This window comes from Dasypus novemcinctus, chromosome 17, assembly GCF_030445035.2.
Source record: "Dasypus novemcinctus isolate mDasNov1 chromosome 17, mDasNov1.1.hap2, whole genome shotgun sequence".
NCBI lineage: Eukaryota > Metazoa > Chordata > Mammalia > Cingulata > Dasypodidae > Dasypus > Dasypus novemcinctus.
In genome coordinates, this window is record NC_080689.1 from 93,395,649 (window position 1) to 93,409,576 (window position 13,928).

Consider the following 13,928-nt stretch of genomic DNA (forward strand, 5'->3'; position numbering starts at 1 on the left):
AGTGCAGTTGCTGGATCACATGATAATTCTATAATTTGCTTTCAGAGGAGCGATCAATATACCATCCAAAGTGAATACACCACTTTGCATTGCTCCCAGCAGTGAATGAGGGTTCCTTTTCCTCCACATCCCCTCCAACACTTGTACTTTCCATGGACTTTAATAAAATAAGAGGTGGCCAATTCAGCTGTAAGAAGGACACTCCCACTGTGGAGGCTCCCTTTTGATGCAGTCCAGGGAAGCAAGTGCTGAGCGGGCAGGGCCACATATGGAAGGAGACTCGGTCATCAGTCACCTCCAGGAGAGATCCCCACCCAGGGAGACCTGGATTAGAGGGGGCCCAAAGCCCCCACAGATAATCCATGAAATTTTCAGACACTGCCAGTCCCAACACATTTCTCCCAAGATCCTATGACTGTCATCCAGGTCAGTTATGTGATAATATGGTGAGACCCTGCAAAAGTCCTCTGCCCTTGCTTGCCTTGAGGAAAGGGGAACCCATGGGGGGAGTTTCCTGTGATGCCTGTGGCAGGATCCTGCTCCCCATGGGCAGAAAGAAACACTAGAATGAGACCACCAGGCTGTGGGTTCATGAATCCTCTATTGGCATGATGTCCACCCTTCTGCCCTGACATGCTCTATGCAGGGGAGGGGTGAGGTCAGGGAACTGCTTGATCATTTGGGCTTGATGTAGGCCCAGGTGGGGCACAGAGAGGCAAAGCCCAGGGGCTGGTCTGCTTTCCCTGCCATCAGCAAGGCCCTTTCATTATTTATTTATTTTTTTAATAGTGAATTCCATTATTTATTTATTAGTTAATTTATTGTTTCCAAATTCTACTAAATTTATTCATTTTTTAAAAAATATTACATTAAAAAAATATGAGGTCCCCATTCACCCCCACCGCCCCCACCCCACCACTCCCCCCACAGTAACACTCTCCCCCATCATCATGTCACACCCATTGCATCTAGTGAGTACATCTCTGGGCATCGCTGCACCCCATGGCCTGTGGTCCACACCATAGCCCACACTCTCCCACATTCCATCCAGTGGGCCATGGGAGGACATAAAATATCTGGCAATTGTCCCTGGAGCACCACCCAGGACAACTCCAAGTCCTGAAAATGCCTCAACATCTCATCTCTTCCTCCCATTCCCTGTACCCAGCAGCCACCATGGCCACTTTTTCCACACCAATGCCACATTTTCTCGATTATTAACCACAATAGTTCATGAATAGAATATCATTAAGTCCACTCTAATCCTTACTGTATTCCTCCTTCCTGTGGACCTTGGCTTGGTTGTGTCCATTCCACATCTATGTCAAGAGGGGGTTTAGGTTCCACATGGACACTGGATGCAATCCTCCTGCTTTCAGTTGTAGGCACTCTAGGCTCCATGGTGTGGTGGTTGACATTCTTCAACTCCATGTTAGCTGAGTGGGGTAAGTCCAATAAATCAGAGTGTAGGAGCTGAAGTCTGTTGAGACTCAGGGAGTGGCTATCATATTGTCAGTCCAGAGATTCAAATTCCCTAGATATATCTTAAATCCCAGCACCAACTACAATTCCAGTAAAGTAGCATGAAAGTTTTGTGAAAAGAGATCACATCTGAGTCCAGCTCCATCACACAGAAACACCAGCTCCAAAAAAGGGCCAACTGACATGGAAGTCAACCCCATCTGCCATGGCCACAGAACCTGTGGGTCTCTATAGCTCTCAAAAGGACCGATACCTGGGGCTGTATCTACTTTATCTGTCTCTGAGACTCTGATCAGGTGTGCATAAAGGCAATCCTTCTGAAAACCTCCAGACTCTTTTTTAGAGACTCATAGCCATATGAACTCATTTGTCCTTTCCATTTCCCCCTTACTTTAGGGCAAACAGCATTTTTAACTCCTCTTATTATATGTAGACAGAGATATTCTGCTGGTCCACGTTGAATCTAAATTCAAGGTCGTTTTCTAGTTACATCATCAGCTGGTACTTGGTAGTGATCCCTCAGTGCCAGGGAGGCTCATCCCCAGATGTCATGTCCCACACTGGGAGGAAAGAATTGCATTTACATGCTGAGTTTGGCTTTGAGACTGGCCACATTTGAGTAACACGGAGGCTGTCAGGAGGGAACTCTTAGGCACAGTGCTGCTCTAGGCCTTGTTCTTATTTCAGGTGTATAGGCTCACAAGCATAGTCATTAGTATCAGGGAGTCACTGTTGGACCCTCATTCCTTCCTGGCCCTTGCTGTTGCACTGGGGGGACTGCCACTGCTCCCCTAGGGACCATGACAGAGCCCCCACTGGACAGGAACCCAGTACCCACCCAGCTGTTGTTTTTGTTTCCACTTTAAGTATATCCAAACATTTCCATGCACCCTGGACACATGTCCTGTATAACTCCCTGTCAACCATATATTGCCTGTCAATAACATCCCATACCAGTATTCCCCCACTGCCATTGTTGAAACATTCTGTGATACAAAACTTCCTGAAAAGTGAAGCCCAATATAATGTCAGGTTCCCTTACTAGTAAAATGGAATATAGCGATGAGTTTAAAGGTTAGATATAGAATACATATTGATTAGGAAAAATTCTACATCCTATCTTTTTCTTTTCTTTTTTCCTAATTATTGAGCTTCTCTTCACAAGAGTCTTAGATCACAGTAATTCATATATACAATATACAGTAGTCCCACATACGCATTATAAAACCTTTTCCCTTCCACAGCGATAATCTTTTAACTTATTCATATCATATTTACTGAAACTGATGTACAGATATTGAGACAATAGTTTTCAAACAAGGTAACATTCGTGATTGCATTGTGGTTTATACTTTAGGTTAAACAGTTTTCTAAATTTTTAGTTATCCTATGTTTTACATTATGGTTTACATTATTAGTCTATCATCCCCTATATGTTTTTGGTGTAATATTACATGTTTTATATCCATCCTTGTGTACTCTTGTGAGACACTTCTTTTGCCCTCACGTTTACTTTGGTTCCATCTATTCAATATCTATTTCCCCCTCCCCTTGGGCCCCACAGTGACAGTTAATCTTCATTTCTGGAGGAGCCTTGTTCAGAGATACTTGCAACAGTGTTGAGGGCTTGACTTGCTCAACTGCCCTAATGCCCTGGGAGCCACCTTTTCTCTTGAGAGATACGGTTCCCTCTATTTGATGGCATTAGTCCTCCCCAGGATGTGGGTCTACCTTCACTCTCATTATATGGGTCTCTACCCAATGGTATAATCCACTCTGGCAAAATGAGCATTCAGATATTCCCTAGCAGTCTGTCCTGCGTCAGATTATCCCCTTTGAGTATCTTAAACAGGTAACTTTCCTAATTATATTTTGAAAAGTTATTCTCAGCATTTTACTTTCAACCAACACCTGACAATCTATGTGTATATTGCCCCTCCCCCCCAATTTCTTGGGGAATATTACCCATCTGCCCATCCCTAGACCCCTCAAACCGGCCAAGGCCCACCAAAGGTAACCCCTTGCCTCCATTTTATCTCTTCCTTGTGCACACACTGCCAGCTTATCATCGATTTTGCCCATGTAGATGTCAGCTTATATCCTTCCTCTACCCCACAATTTCCTGTAAGCCTATCTTCCAGTCTCTAGCTCTCTTAGGCAGCTTGCTTATTTAATATTATTGAGGTCATGTAGTATTTGTCCTTCAATGCCTGAGTTGCTTCACCCAACATAAGGTTCTCAAGATTCATCCATGTTATCACGTGTGTTTGTAGTGTATTTGTTCTTAAATCCGAGTAGTATTCCATTGTATGTATATACATTTTTTCATCCACTCATCTGTTGATGGGCATTTGTGTTGATTCCAATTTTGGCAATAATGAACAATGCTGCTATGAACATTGGTGTGCATATATTGGTTTGTGTCCTTCTTTTCAGTTCTGCTGGGTATATACCCAGCAGTGGTATTGTTGGGTCATATGACAAAACTAAGGTTAGTTTTTTGAGAAACCACCAAACTGTCCTCCAGAATGGTTGGATCCTTCTGCATTCCCACCAGCAATGGATGAGTTTTCCCATTCCTCCACATCCTCTCCAGCATTTGTATTCTTCTGTTTTTTTCATAGCTGCAAATCTTATGGGAGTAAGATGGTATCTCATTGTAGTTTTGATTTGCATTTCCCTGATAGCTAGAGATTTGGAGCATTTTTTCATGTGCTTTTTAGCCATTGTATTTTTTTTGGAGAAGTGTCTGTTTAAATCTTTTTCCCATTTTTTAAATGGGTTGTTTATCTTTTTATTTTCAAGATATAGGAGTTCTTTATATATGCAAGTTATAAGTCTCTTATCGGATATATGGTTGCCAAATATTTTCTCCCACTGTATAGGTTTCCTTTTTACTTTCTTGACAAACTCCTTTGAGGTACAGAAGGCTTTAATTTTGAGGATGTCCCGTTTATCTATTTGTTCTTTTGCTGCTCGTGCTTTTGGTATGATGTTCATGAAGCCCTTTCCTATTACAAGGTCTTGTAGATGTTTCCCTACACTGCTTTCCAAGTTTTTTATGGTCTTGGCTCTTATATTTAGGTCTTTGATCCATCTTGAGTTGATCTTTGTATAAGGTGTGAGATGGTAATCCTCTTTCATTCTTCTGCATGTGGATATCCAGTTCTCCAGGCACCATTTGTTGAATAGGCCATTCTCTCCCAGTTGAGAGGGTTTGGTGGCTTTATCAAATATTATATGGCTATATATATGAGACTCTATATCAGAACTTTCAATTCAAGTCCATGGGTCTGTGTGTCTCTCCTTATGGCAATACCATGCTGTTTTCACTATTGTAGCTTTGTAGTATGTTTTGAAGTCAGGTAGTGTGATTCCTCCAATTTCGTTTTTCTTTTTCAACATGTCTTTGGCTATTCGGGCCTCTTTCCTTTCCAAATAAATTTCATAGTTAGTTTTTCTAGTTCCTTAAAGAAGGCTGTGTTGATTTTTATTGGGATTGCATTGAATGTGTAGATCAGTTTTGGTAGGATAGACATCTTCATAATATTTAGTCTTCCTATCCATGAACAGGGAATATTCTTCCATTTATTTAGGTCTTCTTTGATTTCCTTGATCAGTCTTGTATAGTTTTAAGTGTATAAGTTTTTTACATCTTTAGTTAAATTTATTCCTAAATATTTGATTTTTTAATTTACTATTGTGAATGGTATGTGTTTCTTGATTTCCTCCTGATCTTGCTCATTATTGGTGTACAGAAATGCTACTGATTTTTGCACATTCATCTTAGAACCTGTGACTTTACTACACTCATTTATGAGTTCTAGAAGCTTTGTTGGAGACCTCTCAAGGTTTTCTATGTATAGGATCATGTCATCTTCAAATAATGAAATTTTGACTCCTTCATTTCCAATTTGAATGCCTTTTTATCTGGTTCTTGCCTCAGTCCTGGAGCAAGTACTTCTAAGACAATGTTAAATAGAAGGGGAGACAATGGGCATCCTTGTCCTGTTCCTGACTTTAGAGGGAAGGATTTTAGGATTTCTCCATTATAAATGATGTTGGCTGTGGGTTTTTCATACATACTCTTTATCGTGTTCCAAAAATTTCCTTGAATTCTGATCATTTGGAGTGTTTTGATCAAGAAATGGTGTGTATTTTGTCAAATGCTTTTTCTGCATCTATAGATATAATCATGTGATTTTTTTCCTTAAATCTGTTTGTAAGGTGTATTACATTGATTGATTTTCTTATGTTGAACCATCCTTGCATACCTGGAATGAATCCCACTTAGTCGTGGTGTATAATTCATTTAAAGTGTTGTTGAATATGATTAGCAAGTATTTTTGCATCTAGATTCATTAGAGAAATTGGTCTGTAATTTTTCTTTCTTGTCGTGTCTTTGTTTGGCTTTGGTACTAGGGTAATGTTGGCATCATAGAAGGAGTTAGGTAATGTTCCTTCTGTTTTGATGTTTTGGAAGAGTTTCAGCAGGATTGGTGTTAGTTCTTTCCGGAATGTTTTGTAGAAATCACCTGTGAAGCCATCTGGCCCTGGCCTCTTCTTAGTTGGAAGGTTTTTAATGACTGATTCTATCTCTTTACTTGTGATTGGTTTGTTGAGATCATCAATTTCTTCTTTCATCAATATGGGCTGCTTATGTGTTTCTAGGAATTTGTGCATTTCCTCTGAATCATCATTTTTGCTGGAATATAGTTTTTCAATGTATCCTCTTATCAGAGTCTTTATTTCTGTGCATTCAGTGGCAATATCTCCTTTCTCATTTCTTATTTTGTGTATTTGAATCTTCTCTCTTTTTTTCTTTGTTAGTCTCACTAAAGGTTTGTCAAGTTTATTGATCTCCTCAACAAACCAGCTCTTGGTCTTGTTTATCTTTTCAAGTGCTTTCTTATTTTCTATTTCATTTAGTTCTGCTCTTATCTTTGTTATTTCCTTCCTTCTTCTTCCTGTGGAATTACTTTGTTGTTGTTTTTTCTAATTCCTCCAAATGTGCAGTTAGTTCATCAATTTTTGATCTTTCTTCTTTTATGGTGTATGAATTTATGGCTACAAATTCCCTCTCAGCACTGCTTTTGCTGCATCCCATAAATTTTCGTATGTTGTGTTATCATTATCATTTGTTTCAAGGTAGTCATTGATTTCTTTTGAGATTTCCTCTTTGACCCACCGTTTTTCTAAGAGTGTGCTGTTTAATTTCCATATCTTGGTGTGAAATCTGGGCCTCTGGCCCTTGCAGATTTCCAGCTTCACTCCACTGTGGTCAGAGATATTATTTTGTATGATTTTGATCTTTCTGAATTCATTAAGCCTTTCTTTGTTGCCTAGCATATGGTCTATTTTGGAGAATGATCCATGTGCACTTGAGAAAAATGTATATCCTGCTGTGTTTGGGTGTAGTGATCTGTAAATGCCAATTGGATCCAGCTCCTGTAATATACTGCTCAAATATTTTGTTTCTTTAGTGATTCTCTTTTGAGATGTTCTGTCCAGAGTTGATAGTGGTGTATTAAAATCCCCCACTATAACTGAAGAGGCATCTATTCTTTCACTTAGTTTTTCCAGCATTTGTCTTACGTATTTAGAGGTGCCCTTGTTAGGAGCATAAATATTTATGATTGCTCGTTCTTCTTAACAGATTGTCCCTTTCACTAATATGTAGTATCCTTGTCTCTCACAATTGTTTCACATAAAAGTCTATTTTGTCTGATATTAATATTGCTACTCCTGCCTTTTTTTTTGGTTATTGTTTGCTTGTAAGATTGTTTTCCAACCATTCACTTTCAGCCTCCATGAATCTCTGGGTCTAAGATGTGTCTCTTGTAGACAGCATACAGATGGGTCATATTTCCTTATCTAATGTCACAGTCTGAATCTTTTGATAGGTGAGTTTAATCCATTGACATTCATGCTATTACTTTCAAGTAATTATTTATCTTAGCCATATTTTGATTGGACTTGTGTTTGTCATATGTTGGTTTTTTTTCTTCTCTCTTTGTCTTTTTTGTTGCTCTTACACTCTCCTCCAACTTTGCCTGTCCTGATTTTTCCTTTCTTCCTGCAGAACTCCCTTTAGAATTTCTTGAAGGGGAAGTTTCTTGTTGGAATACTCTTTACTCTTTCAATTTCTGTTTACCTGTGAATATTTTGAACTCTCCATCATTTTTGAATGCTAGTTTAGCTGGATATAGTATTCTTGGTTGGAAATTTTTTGTTTTAGTACCTTGACTATATCATACCACTGCCTTCTTGCCTCCATGGTTTCAGTTGAGAAATCAGCACTTAATCTTATGGAGCTTCCCTTGTATGTGATGGTTTCCTTTTCTCTTTCTACTTTTACAATTTTCTCTTTGTCTTGAGCATTGGATAATTTGACAAGTATATGTCATGGGGTGGGCCTGTTGGGGCTTATGATGTTCGGGGTGCGCTGTGCTTCTTGGATATGTACATCTTTCTCTTTCAGTAGATTTGGGAAGATTTCAGCCATTATTGCCTGCAACACTCCTTCTGACCCCTTTCCCTTCTCTTCTTCTTCTGGGATGCCTATAATACGTATGTTTGTGCATTTTGCAATGTCATTCAGGTCCCTAAGCCCTAGCTGGATTTTTTCTATCTTTTTATCTACCAATTCTATATCTGTTTCATTTCCGATGTACTGTCTTCCACATCACTAATTCTCTCCTCTGCCTCATCTAATCTGCTGTTATTTACTGCGAGTGTATTTTTGATTTCTTGAACTGTGGTGCTCATTCCCATCATATCTATAATCTTTTGCATATGTCTGCAATTTCCCCTCCAAGTGTTGTCTTCATATTGGTAAACTCTTCCTTTACTCCATTAAATTTGTCAGTGATAAATGTTCTGACATCTGTAATTACTTGTGCAAAGTTCTGCTCCCCTTCCTGGTTTTTAGTTTGTTCATTGGATTCAGCCATGTTTTCCTGATTACTGTTTTGGTTTGTAGATTTTTGTTGCTTTCTGGCCATCATTTTATCTTGATGGGTTTTATCAGTTCCTTAGCTTCTTTGTCTAGTCTTGGGGATTAATTAGCTGTTGTTTTTGCATAAGTGTTATATCTTCTCTTTGTCACTTTGTTCTTCTTATTCTAATTTCTTATTGCTGGCTGAGTTCACTTTGAAGGAAAATATTAGGGCCAGGGAAAGGCAATTGTGTAAGAAAAAAATGTATAAATTAGTATTGGTAATAAATGTTAACAGAGCAACAGTATGAGATCTGGGAGAATGGATATTAGATTCATATAAGTTGTGTAGAGTTATAACAGTAGGTAGAGTACCTATAATGAGGTAGTCGACTGAATATGGGAGGAATATGGTATGAATTAAAAAGCTAGTGTTTTCCTGAGAGAGGGAAAAAGAAAAGAAAGGCAATACTTTCAAGAGTGGATAAAAGACAGAAAACAAAACAAAGGTATTAGAAATTAAGAGTTAGATGATTTGGGGATCAAAGAAAGGAAGGTGGAATATAGGAGAGACAGTAGATGATGGAGAATATCAAGATGTAGGGGAAAGAGTATAGTGTAGGTAGCCAAAATCAATTCACACAGAAATGAGGCAATGGAGGATGAGGAAACCCAGCAAATGTGAGGTGTTCCCTGCAGCACCTATTGTATAATTAGGATAAAATAAAATAAGAAGAAATTGAGGGACCAGAGTGGAAAAAAAAAAAGACTTTGTGGGGTATGATGGGAGAAAACCCTAGGAGATAATGCAATGTTAGCAATCAGGACAATAAAAAATAAAAAATAAAATAAAAATAAAACAAAACAAAAAAAAGAAAAAATGCAAACGTTGAGGACTAGGATATTCAAGGACCTTAGATGCACCTTAGAGTGTGATGGATTCAGGGATGGAAAGTCTATGATATTGCAGACTCAAGAGGTCTGAGTCTTTGGGGTGTGGGCCACCAGGGTTCAGGGGACTCAGACCTGGCAACCTCAAATCTGGTTAACAGGGACCCTGGGAGGACTGCAGTGCAATACAGCCTTGAGGGATCCCTGCAGCTGGGTGCCAGCCCTATGGGGGAGGTCACATCCACAAACTCTGCCCTTTGTGTCAGAACCCCGTAATTCACCCTCTCACTCAGGTCTCTTCTGTGGCTGTATCACCAATTTGACTTCAGGACACCTCCCACCCTTTAAGCCCCTGAAATGGTTACCTGGGGGTGCCTCTACACTGCAGCCAATTTAATGATGCTGCAGATCATTAGCCAGACCCAGGGGGTGGGGCTCCATCCAGAAATGCCAATATTGGAGTCTGAAAATGAAATTCCCATGCTTCGCAAAATATTCCTCTAATCGGCTTCCACACATCTCCTGCCCTGCCAGTCCCTGAAACAGCCTCCTGGTAAGGTCTCTTTATTGTGAGCAATTTAAGGTGGCTGCAGATTGGCAGCTGGCCTTGGAGGCGGGGCTCTAGCTGGAAGTGCTATTATTTGTGTCTGCAATCAAAAATTCCCTGCCTCGCAATAAAATTCCCATTTGTCTCCCCAAATCAGTCTGCAAAGGCCTCCTGCCCTGTTAGCCCCCCAATAGCCCTCTTAGGGCTTATAAAAATTCCCCAGTACCACAGAGCACCCAGGAATCACTGCCACAGTGCCAGTGCCATGGCTCTGCCCACCCCAGGTAGGAGCATCCAACACGCAGCCCCCACCTCTGTGTAATAGAGGCTCAATTTTATCTTATGCACAAATTTTCTGTGGTACCTTCCCACCAAGTTGATGTCCAGACACCTCCTGCCCTGCAAAATCCCAAAACATCCTGGTCCTGAAGAATTTCCAATGCTGCCCAGCTGCTTCTTTGCAGGAGAGAATATCAGGTGCACTCACTCAGCCACCATCTTTCCCCGCCCCTCTCAGCACTTTCTATTTATACAAAGAGGAAAGCTAGAGGGCTCTGTTGTTGGTCTCCCCATTACAACCCAAGGACAGTCTTCCCTGTTGATGTCTAGACAGCTTCTCTGAAGACCCGAACATAGCCTCCTCTGGCTCTCCTTTCAGAGCTAATCTCCTTAGAAACAGTCCCATGCAGTCCCTCTGCAGACCTATTCATCTCTACTTCAGCCCTCTGTGTGTTTGAACTTGCTGAACCCTAGCCAACCACTCCAGTGGAACAACTCTCCTATGGGTATTCCAATTACTTTCAAATTCTCACATGCAAAGGCCACTGTCTTTATCATTCTTGAACTTTCCTTCCTGAGTTTTCAGCAGTTTTACAGATTTGATTATGTTCTTCCCCTTCTGCTATCTTGGCTTCACCATATTTCCCTGGTGGGGTCCCATGCTAATTTTCTTTCATACATCTCAGTGTCCTCTTCCTCTGTTAACTGTGAACATGTTGATGTTCAACAAGTTTCAATCTTCTTCTCACTTTCCTTCTCATTCACCATAGGCTATTTCAGTGACCACATCCAAACCTATTGTTTCAGTCAGGATGCCAAGTACTCTTAACTTTTCATATCTAGCCCAGATATCTCTCCTGGTCCCACATGTGAATTTCTCACTTTTCTTTCATAGATCCCTCAAACTAAGGCTATTACCCCATAGTTCTACACCCTTTTCTTTTTCAGTATGAATTGCGCCACCCCCTGCCCAATTCTCTAAGCCAGAAATTGGAAGATTTCCTTTATATTTCCCAGTCTATCATTCCCAAACAAAATTAGTATGAAGATGTGTCAATACTACTCACTAAATACATCTTCTCAATTACAGCCCACATCTCTTTTTCTCATTGTAGACTTAGTCCAGTATTACATCACTGATAGTCTGGATTGTCACAAGCCTCTAAATATTTTCTCCACTTCTGGTCCAGCCTCCCTCAGATTTGTTTTCTACACAGCAGCTAGAACATGTAAAAAATTCAAAATATTCCTTATCTAAAACCATTCAATTATTTATGTAGTTTGCATAATAAAATTCAGATTCACCCAGCATTTTAGAACAGAAATCTCCAAACTGGCCATTATCCACCTCTATGACTAATTGGCAAACCACTGAATGGAATTATCTTACACTAAAGTCAGCATATTGTAAATAGTATTCTAAAGAGCACTTCTACAAGATATTAATTAAATTCTGGTCTAATGAGTTTGTGACCATGGGGAAATGAACTTAAACACAGTGATGGGTAGAGAGTTAAACTACAATGTAAACTATAATACACTCATAGTGGCAGTGCTCCAAAATGTGTTCATCAATTGTAATAAATATACCACACTAATGATGTTGTTAATGTAGGAAAATGTGGAAAAGGTTGGGAGTGGGGCATATGGGAATCCCCTATATATTTTTTGTAACATTTATGTAGTCTAAGTAGTTTTTTAAAATTTTTAAAAAGTATATTAAAAAAATAAATGCAGCAATGGGCATTGGGGATATTCAAATAAGGAACAGAGAAGATAAAGTTTGAGTACTGAATTCCTGTTTTTCACTGAATAGATAGTACCATTTCAAGGCATTCAGTTTGGGAAATGTTACTGAAGGCATTTGGGAAAACCTACAGTTCCAACAATATACTATTCCCTCTTACTTCTTTATCTCTGCCTGGTGTGCCATCCATTCATTCAGGCATCCTTTGCTCATACATTCCAAAACAATCATTGGAAATCAACTAGTATATGCTGTACATTCAAGGGGAAAACATACTCTTGGTCAGCCAAACTTTGTAAACATATGGTTAAAAGAGTCAGGATAAATGCTCTGAATTTGGGGCATAGTGCAAGGACCTGAGTTTGAGAGATCAATAGAGAGTAAGCTTTCCCCCTCCTCCTTGGCAAGGGGTATCCCTCAGATAGATGTCAATTTTTTCTTTTACTTTAGTTATTAAATTGAGTCTTGAGTGTTAAATGAGCATATATTTACAAGTGTCATATCTTTCCCTTAAGTTGACTCTTTTATTGTTATGAAATCTCCCTCTTTGTAGAGGTATAGATAAGATATATGTACATGAAATGAAAGTTAAATTGGTATCAAATGAAATATGATTTTAAATAATTAGGATGTTAAATTTTAACCCCATGGAAGACACAGGAAAAAGAAATGAAAATATATCCACATAGGAAAAGGAAGGCAATCAATGTGGTACAATTCAAAACATCATATATATATAATAGTAGGAAAAAAGGGGTGTATTTAAAATGAATTGTTATCTTAGGAAAAACTTTCTGGATAAAGTTAAGAAATTCATAGTAGTAATAATTTGAAAGAATGTGGGAGAGTAAACTAGGCTGAAGTGACAGAAGTGATCATGAAATTATTCTAGATAGATATTTTTTATTATGTACATGTACATAATCAAGAAAATATATTTTAATAAAATGCAGAATTCTGATCCTCCATTCCAAGCCACAGATAAAAATATTTGGGTAAAAGTTACAGAAAATAGTATTTTAAATATGTTCCCTAAAAGATTTCATGTACAATAATGATTTATCCTTTCTGTTGGGAGACTGTAATGAATTCATTGAAAGGTTCAGAATTACTGACATAAGTCATATATATTGGCTTCTTCAACTTTCCACTGATTACTAAAATATTATATAACTGGACCAGAGCTTAAACTCCTGCCAAAATGTCTTTATCAATTGATACTTTACAATTATACTTTTGATTTTTATTTACCAAGAAAGAGTTCTTATTTGCTAAAAAAAATCTTTATTATTATTATTCTTTTTTATTCATTGTCTTTAACAACACTTGTCTGTTAGTTAATTCTACTGTAAAAGCTACCACTTTCAGCATTTTTGCTGGAAACTTTTTCTTAAGAATGGTATGTTTTCTTCTTTGTGAAAAACAAATAAGTAATTGATTTTTGGCCTGAGAAATTATTTAACAAAAATGATAAAAGCAGGGCTACCCTGATGGAATGGGATGAGTGTCAGAACTGTGTACTCTCAGTTTTCTCCATGAGTTCTGCATTAATTTCCTACCTGCTGTAACAGATTCTGTATAATGGTTTGTCTTACCAACAGGGATTTACAGACTCAAGGTTTCAGAGGCTACAAGGCTTGCTTCCTCCCAGAGTCAGTACTTAGAACTCACCGGCCATGTTGGTGCTCCTTAGCTTTTCTGTCATGTGCTGATGCATATGGCTGTGTCTTCTCCTTTCTCTTCTGGGTTCTACTGACTTCCAGCTTTGGCTGCTCCCAGAGCTTCCTGTCCACATCCATTTCCTTTGCTTATAAGGACTTCAGCCACACTGGATGAAGGTCCACATATTCAAAGGTCCTAGTTACAAAATTGTTCACACGCACAGAACAGGGGTTGGAACCTGAACATACCTTTTCTGGGGGACATTATGCAATCCCCAACACCAGTTATACCCTCTGACAACTCACCTTTACAATGGGACCCAGAAAGCAATCCAAAAAATCATTAATTGAAAAATCACTCTGGAAATCAGTATTTCAAATGTC